At 34.7% G+C, this 10,493-nt stretch overlaps 1 protein-coding gene across 9 annotated transcripts in view; it reads right to left on the reverse strand.

Annotated features, from left to right (window-relative positions):
- The window catches only part of AP3B1 (adaptor related protein complex 3 subunit beta 1), a 359,745-nt gene that overhangs the window by 134,096 nt on the left and 215,156 nt on the right, over window positions 1-10,493 (reverse strand). The window lies entirely within an intron of this gene.

Here is a 10,493-nt window from a genome sequence, read left to right on the forward strand (position 1 = left end):
CTGCTAAAATATATGGACTATGTATGGGTTATCCTTTTTTCTCACAAAAAGCTTATATCCCATCCAGGTTTTACAGTTCTCTGATCAAATCTTTAGGCTGCTTCTACATAATCCTTCAAAGCCATTTTGAGATTGATTCATGCCCTCTATGTCCCTGTTTCTTGCCATGTAAGTTTTATACAACATTCTTTAAAGACTGTGAAGTTACTAAGTATAATTGGCATTAAAACGAGAGGGTTTTATTTTAAGTAAAAGTTTAGGTCATTTAAAACACTACAGTATTTTCTATTGGCAATCCAGCTGGAACTATGAACTAATATCTATGTTCTCATTCAGGTAATTTTTTCTAAGTAGATAAATTAACTAAACTCTTCAGAATAATTGTAGAACTCAGGTAGAATTATTTGAAGGATTAAAGCAATAAGCTCAATGTCACTTGGAAACAAGAGCAAGTGGAAAATTATCCCAGTTTATGAAGAAGCTGTCTTTCACCTAGATTCTACCATGATAGAATCTAGATAGAATTCTCCATGGAAAAATCATTTTTTTATGAGAATGTTTCCCTAATTTATGCCTTGTTTGCTATTTAAAAAGCAGAGAATAAAGCAAAATTATCATCTTTTCAAAGAAACTTGTTTGAAAAAAAATTCTCAAGAAAAAATAGCTACAAACTTTAAAAATATAATAAAAATTGCTTCAAGTCAGTAATGATAGAAATGGAAATTAAAGCAATGCTGAGATTTCTACCTTAAACCTGGAAAATTATCAAAGATGACAAAAGATAGAGTTAAGGAAAGAAAAGGCCCCATATACTGCAAAACATTTAAAAAGACATGCTTTGTAGCATCAAAGAACTAAAAAATAAATTGTGAACACACAAATTGTAGAGCATGAATGTAATGAAATGTTATTGTGATAAGAAATGACTATGAAAAATTCAGAGAAGCATGGGAAGAGATACATGAATTTATTCATAGTGAAGTGGACAAAACAGGAAAACAAAATAACAATGATTATTACTGTGTAAATGGAAAGTAATAGAAACCAAAATAGACATTGTGCAACTACAAAGGCCAAGCTTGATTATTGAAAAAAATGTGGTTCTTTTATTGAAGAAATGGAGGATTTTAGGTGATAGACTACTGCAAATCAATCAGATACAGTTGATTTATTGGATGGTTTTGCAAAGCATCTTTTTCCTTTCTCTTTAAATCTTAGACATAAAAGATGACCTTCTGGGAAGAGGAAGAAAGAATATGTAATTTGGAGAAAAAAAGATTTTAAAACAAAAGACATCAATAAGAACAAGATTAGATATAAGATTGGTGCCTGGTCCTTTCTAAAACATAGCTAGGATGCCTTAGCTGTATGGGTAGATGATGCTCATAAATATTTTGTAGATATGTAAAATTAAGCATAATGTTACCAGCAGCCTCTACCTTGACTAACTTAAATTTTTTTCTTTGTCATAATAACAGCTGAAGATTTTTCTCTCCATGTCTTTGGTATCGTTTTCTTTTTCAAATATCATGAGAAGCAATGATAAAAGTTGTCAAAAGTGTTCTAATCCATTTCTAGTTCAGCTGTTCTCTTTGTTTACTTCAGGGTCATTTTCAGAACTTTATAAAAGGCACAAAGATGCTAAGTTACACTGTAATGACTTCAGTGTCATAATGGAAAGAAAATGGTTTGAATTTCTCTTTACAAGTCTTTCCCATTTTATTCTTCAACCCTTTTGGGAAGATCTTGCTTGGTTGGATTTCTTACCCAGCTTTATATAAAATTGTTTATCTCTTCTCTGTTTCTTCATATTTTTCATGTTACAGTCCTATGTCACCTTTGAATGTCATCTCTTTCTAAAGCTAGAGAATATCCAAAGCTTTGTTGGTCTCTTATTTGGCCTCTCTGATTTCTTATTCCTGATTCATGTATGTTTCTCAATTTCCTTGCTGACTATATTTACACTTAAGTCATTGGTGAAAGATGAGACAATCAGTGAGGGAGTATTCTCCTTAGTAGCACTGTTAGCAAATTCACCCCTTCCTTTTCATCCTTTGTGATTTCTGTCCATGAACTCTAAAAAAACTGCCAGAGGAAGTCCAATCCATTGGGTTATGGTATAAACTTTAAATGTATTAATAATTCCTAGTTACCAGTACAGCACACAGACTGTTTATTCAGCATCTACTCCTCTTTATTTGCTATATGACCAGTCCACCTACTTTTTCTGAACAAACACTTTAGAGCATCTTTTTCTGCACAACTATTTAGAGGTAATAGGTCACATACTTTTTATTTTTTGTCTAAAACATATGCTAGAGGGCAGTTAAATGGCTCAGTGGACTGAGAGCCAGGCCTAAAGATGGAAGGTCCTAGGTTCAAATCTGGCCTCAGACACTTCTTAGCTGTGTTACCCTGGGCAGGCCACTTTACCCCCATTGTCTAGCCCTTACCTCTCTTCTGCTTTGGAGCCAATACACAGTATTGAGTATAAGACAAAGTAAGGTCTTAAATGAATAAAGTATGTGCTAATCTAACTTGGATTAATTTATCACATTCTTGAGAGAATTTGACTACCGCATCTTCCTTTGTAACATATGCTAGAACATAAACTGCAATTATTTTCATGACTTGTCCCTTTTTTAAACAAATCCTTATCATTAGTATTGAAAATGAGATGACCAAATATCTCATTTAATGATTCTGACACAGAAAGTAATGGTTTAAAAAAATGTAAAGAAGAATTTATATCTGATCATGGAGGAAGCAGGGAGCCAGTGTAGTTTACTGAGTAAGGAAGTGACATATTTAAACCTGAACTTTTGAAAAATTGTTTGACAATTGTATTATGAATGGATTAAAGAGAGAATAGACAAAAAGGGAAACCAATGAAGAGGTTCTGGCATTAATTAAGCATTTACTATGTGCCTGGCATTGTGTGAGGCACTGGGGACACAAATATAAGGAAAAAGACAAGGAGCTTACATTTAAGTGGGTGGAAGACAATCTATAAAGTCAAGGTGTAAAGAAGGGAGAGCGAGGAATAAGGGATAATAAAATTCTCAACTAAAGTAATGGTTGCTAAAGAGTTCAAGAGAATCAACCAAAAAGCTAGTCAAAATAATCAACAACTTTAGCAAAGGTGCAGGATATAAAATAAACCCACATAAATCATCAGCATTTCTATATATCGCCAACACATCTCAGCAGCAAGAATTAGAAAGAGAAAATCACCCTAGACAACATAAAATACTTAGAAATCTATCTGCCGAGACAAACACAGGAACTATATGAACACAACTACAAAACACTCTCCACACAATTAAAACTAGACCTAAATAATTGGAGAAACATTGATTGCTCATGGGTAGGATAAGCTAAAATAATAAAAATGACAATCCTGCCCAAATTAATTTACTTATTTAGTGCCATACCCATTGAACTACCAGAAAACTTTTTTGCTGAATTAGAAAAAAATATAACAAATTTCATTTGGAAGAACAAAAGATCAAGGATATCCAGGGAAATCATGAAAAAAAAATGCAAAGGAAGGTGGCCTTGCAGTCCCAGATCTCAGACTATATTATAAAGCAGCGGTCATCAAAACAATTTGGTACTGGCTAAGGGACAGAAAGTAGGATCAGTGGAATAGACTTGGGGTAAATGACCTCAGCAAAAGTCTATGATAAGTTCAAAGATCCCAGCTTTTGGGACCAACACTGCTGGGAAAATTGGAAGACAGTATGGGAGAAATTAGGTTTGGATCAACATCTCACACCCTACACCAAGATAAACTCAGAATGGGTGAATGACCTGATTATAAAGAAGGAAAGTATAAGCAAATTAGTTGAACACAGAATATGTCATGTCAGAACATGTCAGATCTTTGGGAAAGGAAAGATTTTAAAACCGAGCAAGAGCTAGAAAAAAATCACAAAATGTAAAATCAATAATTTTGATTACATCAAATTAAAAAGGTTTTGTACAAACAAAACCAATGCAACCAAAATTAGAAGGGAAGGAACCAACTGGGAAATAATCTTCATAACAAAAACCTCTGACAAGGTCTAATTACTCAAATTTATGAAGAGCTAAACCAATTGTACAAAAAATCAAGCCATTCTCCAATTGATAAATGGGCAAGGGACATGAACAGGCAATTTTCAGTTAAAGAAATAAAAACTATTAATAAGCACATAGAAAAGTGTTCTAAATCTTTTATAATCAGAGAAATGCAAATCAAAACAACCATTTATGAAGTGAACATGTTTTATCCTCATGAAATTAGATGATAGTGTTTGGAAAAATAAAAAATAAACTTTGAATAATGATACTACAAATTATTTGAGTACTTATAATGAACAAATGAGTAATAAAGTGCATGTCTTCCAATTACATTTCTCCTTTTAGTTTTTTATCCTATTATGCACACATTTTGTATATTATGTAATTTTGAATTTAAGGGGAAAGTCTTATTGAATATTTCCTTTATAGAACTCTGAAAAACTAAGAACATTTGATGGAGAAAAGTATAGAGTATCATGTTGATCACAAAAGAAGTCTGTTACATTGGTGCTAATTTTGTGAAATGTTAGTTTTTCATTTTCTTGAACTCAAGTCCATTTTTTTCATGAATGCCATTAAGAAATTAATAAGGGGGCAGCTGGGTAGCTCAGTGGATTGAGAGTCAGGCCTAGAGATGGAAGGTCCTAGGTCCAAATCTGGCCTCAGACACTTCCCAGCTATGTGGCCCTGGACAAGTCACTTAACCTCCGTTGCCTAGCCCTTACCACTCTTCTGCCTTGGAGTCACAGTCAATACACAGTGACTCCAAGATAGAAGGCAAGGGTTTAAAAATAAAAAAAGAAATTAATAAGATAACTCAGATAAAAACAAACAAATACCTGTGTTAGACCAAAGAGAAAAATGTGTACAATGAGAAACAAGAACCTGGACCTATCAGGTTAAGCTTGTCCTGGCAGAACCCCAGTGCATTTGCTACCTGGGGAACAATTTAGGAGTAAACATAAAATACCAGGAGCATTGTGAAACATGTTTCTAAAGAATTAATGGATACTTTGAACATTCCCTCCAAGGGAATATGTAATAGGGTTGTAAAATTTAGACTAAATTTTAAACAGTATCAATTGTCACTACAGTTGAAGAGGATTTAAGAACTGCCTCGTAGACTGATGAATACAGCCAATGGCAGGCTTTCTCTACAAATATTATTATGTTTCATGGGGAATAATATGACCCATCATAGGAATATCTCAAAATAAAGGAATTATTGTTTTGACAAGAAAAATGTGAAAGATTAATGGCAGATCTGAGAAACAGTATTCTTACTTCTATAGTTGTAAAAATTGTGAAGTAAGAAAATCAATCATCTTAATTTAAAATTTTAGAAAACATTAGGCAAGTGGATAAAACTAAAGAACATGGAACATACCACCTTGAAAAATGAATATCTTACATGCACAGTTTTGGTCCATCGTTATAGTTCTAGAAAATCATAAGTAACAAACAATTTTAAAATTATGTTATGTTACCATACATTTTTAGTAGTTTTTCTTTTTCTTTCATTATGGCATAATAATTTCACTACTTCTTTCTTAAGTTGATAATAATTATGAAAAATGGGGGGGGGGGGGCACAAGGACCTCTAGCAAGAATGTGGACAAAAATAAATGTCATAGGTTTTCACTCCACACCTTCAGGATTAGAAATTTAGAGCTAGTAGTTAGTCCTGCCACCTAACTTTATATATGAAGAAAGAGGCAGAGAAATTAAACGATTTTCTCTGGGTCCAATACTCCTAAGGTAGTTGGGTAGCATGGTGAATATGGGCCTGGAATCACAAAGACCTGTGTTCTAGCTACAGACACTTTCTTCTAATGTGACCTTGGACAAGTTCCTTCACCAGTCTGCCTCAGTTTCCTCAAGTGTAAAATGGGGTTAAAATTAGATAATTTATAAAGCACTTATGGCCTGGAAAATAGTAGATGCTTAATAAATGTTTGTTCTCTTCTCTCAAACAGTGAGAAGAAGGATCCAAAGTTGCTGCCAACAAAGAAGCCATTCTGTATGAATCAGAGAAAGAAAAGACAAAATGGCAATAGCCAGGTGGCCATGCTGATCTGCACTGAATAAGGAGGAGTTCTTATCTTTTCCCTGAACATGAATTTGGAGGAAGAAGAAAATCCCAAGGCATATTAATCTGAAGAAGAACACCATTTTCTAGCAATTCATAAAGAAATAAATAAGTCTGCTAGAAGGAACTTGGAGAGAGCATTGCTAGGAATGATGAGGGCCTTAGGAGGACTAAAGAGCCTGAGGGTACAGGTAGAATTTTCATCATACCTGCCAATTAAAGGAAGAGAATGGGAGGGGCAGCTAGATGACTCGGTGGATAGGGCACCAGGTATGGAGATGGGTATCCTGAGTTCAAATTTGGCCTAAAACACTTCCTATCTGTGTGACCCTGGGCAAAGTAACTTAAGCCAAATTGTCTAGTCCTCACTGCTGTTCTGCCTTGGACCCAATATTGACTCAAAAGACAGAAGGTAAGAATTTGGAAAAAACAAAGAGAAAGGGAGTAGTGGAAAATGAAAATAAATACCAGGTAATAACTAAGTGAATCAGGAAAAGTGCCTTACAAGAGGTAACTTAAGTTGAGCCTTGAAGAGAGAACATCATGTATGGAGAACAGCACAGTACATAAGGAGTGACACATGATCCACTTGGGAAGAGAGGTTGGATCTAGATTAGGAAAAGCCTAAGAAACCCATCAAAAAAATAGGCATTTTATCCTTGAGGCAACAGAATTTTCCTAGAGATGTGGTGAAGGAGTGGCACAGGGGCTGGGGCTGCCCAGGGGAGCTGCTCCCCTCCCCCTCTTCCCAGCACTATGCTCCACCCCTCTGCCCAGGAGGTCAATGTGAGCACCTTCACCCTTTGCTCTCTGGAGTAATGCAGGGGGGTTCACAGATGGCTCGATGGTGTAGTTTGGGCATACAATCTCTAAAAGATTTGCCAATGCTTTTCCTAGAACCTCTATAGCAGATACTAAGGTGACCAAACCTGTGCTTTAACATTATCAAGATGACAGTTGGGCCAAGGATGGGCAGCAAAGGAGAGAGGCTGGACACTGGAAGGAACACCTGAAAGGCAGATGAGGAATGAAGAGAGTCTAGACTCATAGGGTAAGGATGTGAGCAGAGAGAAAGGTAAGACTGCAGGAGATGTTGAAGATATAAAATGAATAAATCTATAACTGAGTTTATAGAGAGCATATGGGAGACCAAAAGTCAAAGATGGTTACAAAGCTGAGTAACTGGAAGAATGGGGCTATCTTCAGGAGAAAGAGAAACATTTAAAGAGTAGTAGATTTAGGAAGACTAAAGAGTAAAAAGGAACTGGAAACCAAGAGACAAGTAATAGCTAAACTTACAGGAGCTGGTAAGATTATCAAAGGAAAAAGTATGGAGAAACAAGAATGGAAGATGTAAAAGAGATATCTGAGGAAAACACTCATATGCATACACATATATAGATACTACAATATTGAAAATATAGCAAAAGACACTGAAAGATTCATCAAATATGGAGAAGTAGAATCAGGAAAGAACAATGTCATTAAAACCAGGAAGAAAAACATACAGGAGGTGGTTAATACAGTTAAACATTGTAGAGAAAATAAGAAGGCCAAGGACTGAGAAAAGACTACTGGATTTACCAATAAAAAAGATTGGAGAGCTGATGAATGATGGATAAAGGGGAAAAAAGGAGAGAGGCAATGAAATGTGTCTCTCTGGAAAGTGGGCTGGGATTTATGTTGATGCTTAGGTCTTGAATAGTAATAGTAGAATGAGGTACTTTGCATCTGGCTTTCTGTGTGGTTTCAACTCCATGGAACATGATGCCCCCACTCAAGTCCTGCTCCCCTTTTCTCCAGCTTTCCTAAAGCATGCATTATTCTCCTTTCTGTTAGATTACAGGCTCCTTGAGGGCAAGTTATTATTTTTCTTTATATTAATTGTGTCTTTAGCATTCAGCACAGTACCTGGAACACTGGAGGCACTTAATAAATGTTTGGCCTTCTTATTTGCTTTTAAAAGGCAAAAAAGTTGATTCTTCAAACTCTATACCAATGAGTTTAACTTCAACTCCTATCAAAAATCTTGACAGCACCCTTAAAGGGCTAGTTTCTGAATATCTAGAAAGGGAAGTGGGGCTCACCAGGAGTTAGCAATGCTTTATCAAAAACAGGTCATGCCAGACTAAACTCATTTCCTTTTTGACAGGGTTAGTAGGCTGGTAGATAATGGGAATGCCTCCAAAATAAATATAACTGGATTTTAACAAGGCATCAGACAGCCTCTTGTGATATCTGCTGGACAAGACAGAGATATATGCTAGATGACAGCACATTTAGGCAATAAAAAACTGGTTGGAATGTCTGGTCTCAAAGAGCAGTCACTAAAAAGATCAATGTCAAATAGCAAAGAGGTACCTAGTGTATTGCTCCAAGGATCTATTCTTCCCCTTGTTCTTTTCAGCATTTTATGAATGACTTGAATGAATGGATGATATACTTATCAAATTTTCAGATGACATGAAGCTAGAAGGGATAACTAACATGTTGGATGACAAAATCAAGATTCAAACAGATCCTCACAATGAAAAATGACCAAACTGTGGCATATGAATGTAATGATCTATTAAACCACCATATGAACATGAGAAATTTAGAGAAATATGGGAAGACTTCTACAAACGGAGGCAGAGAAAAATAATGAAACTCTACACAGTAATTTCTGTAATATTTTTAAAGCCACTAAAATTATTACTAACTTTAATGATTAATCTTGGATTTAGAGAAGAGATGAAGAATTCTCTCCTTTTGGGGCTGATGTAAAGAATTTTAAATATGGAATGCTGAATATAGTCAATATGTGAAAAGCTTTTAACTAACTTTTTGTCTTATTTAGGTTTTTTTAAAAAATCTACTGAATAAGTACAGTATAGGAAAAATTTGGCTAGCATTTCTTATGAAAAAAAAAAAAGCTGGGGGTTTTAACGGACTTTCTACTTATTCAATAGGAGTCAACAGTTCTAAGACCCAGAAAGTGGATGCACTATGCTGTGACATATTAAAAATACTAGAGTTGCTCCTCAAGACCATGCTTTACCTTTAAAAACAATTCATCCATGTAAAACAGCACTAGTCCATCAGCAAAGAGGCCAAACTGGAGCATGGCCGGGAAAACATTTAAGCCATGCCATATAAAATTTGGTGAAATGACTAATTTGAGAAGAAGACATGATTACTCTTTGTGTTCAAAGAGCTATCATATAGAAGAGAAAGATTAGATATGGCCCCAGAGGGAAGATCTAGGAGCAACCATTATAGATGGTAGGGTAAATGTGATTCTGCATATGGAAAAATTTCCCCAACCATGGCAGTTGCCCCAAAATAAGATGGCCTGCCTGAATAGGGAATAGATGACTACTTTCTCAGGGATGTTAAAGAGGTGGTTCCTGACAAAATATAATTGTAACTAGATAACTTGTGAAGTGCCTTTCCATTCTGAAAGCCCATGATTGCGGCAGAATATTAACAGGGAGGCACGACAATGAGACTTTCTAGCCATGGTAATATGAGAGGACAGGCCATTTTGCTTTTGTTTTCCCAGCCTTTACTCACAGGGGCTGACACATAATGGGCACTTAATTGAGAGGCAGAAGGGAAGAACGGAAGAAAGAATATGAGATACTCAGGGAATAATTAAATCTGTGGCCTCAAAACATTTTCTATCATGCAAGCCTATTAGTAAAAATTTTTAAATATATCACCCAAAATATCTATATTTATAATATGTATGAATGCATGATTGTACTAATGTGAACATCATAAAAACAAAAAAGTTTAATAAAGGTTGAGACAAAGATGAATTAAATGACATTTTCACATTAATTTTTTTTCTAAAAAGCTCACTTTTTCTTTTATTAAAATTAAAAGATTGACTATTAATTTTTATTTTAAAAAAACCTTCATTTAACAATTTGGATAAAGATATTCAAAAGTCTTGTTCTAAGATCAGTTTCTTTTGATATATGGTTTTGACAGGTATCATAGGTAAGAAAGATCTCGTCATAAAAAAACATAGATCAAAATAAGAGAAGTACATCATTTGCTGTCCTTACTAAAATCAAGATATTCATTTTTCAATCCTATACATTCAGAAGGTTTTTGTTCAAATTCAACTAGTAAATTTTTCATCATTAATGTTAGTTTCTCTTCCAAACATATCAAAAGGAGTAGAATTTTCATATTCTTAAGAAATGGGCTAAAAACCTCTTGGTTCAACAATGTTGAAACCCATTAGAAAATTCTGTCTCTATGTTAAGTATATTTTTAATAAATAACACATTTGCAATATTTTCTGCAACAAAAATTTACTTTCTAAATGTCTTACTAATTATCTAAC

The sequence above is a fragment of the Monodelphis domestica genome, chromosome 3, assembly GCF_027887165.1.
Source record: "Monodelphis domestica isolate mMonDom1 chromosome 3, mMonDom1.pri, whole genome shotgun sequence".
Lineage (NCBI taxonomy): Eukaryota > Metazoa > Chordata > Mammalia > Didelphimorphia > Didelphidae > Monodelphis > Monodelphis domestica.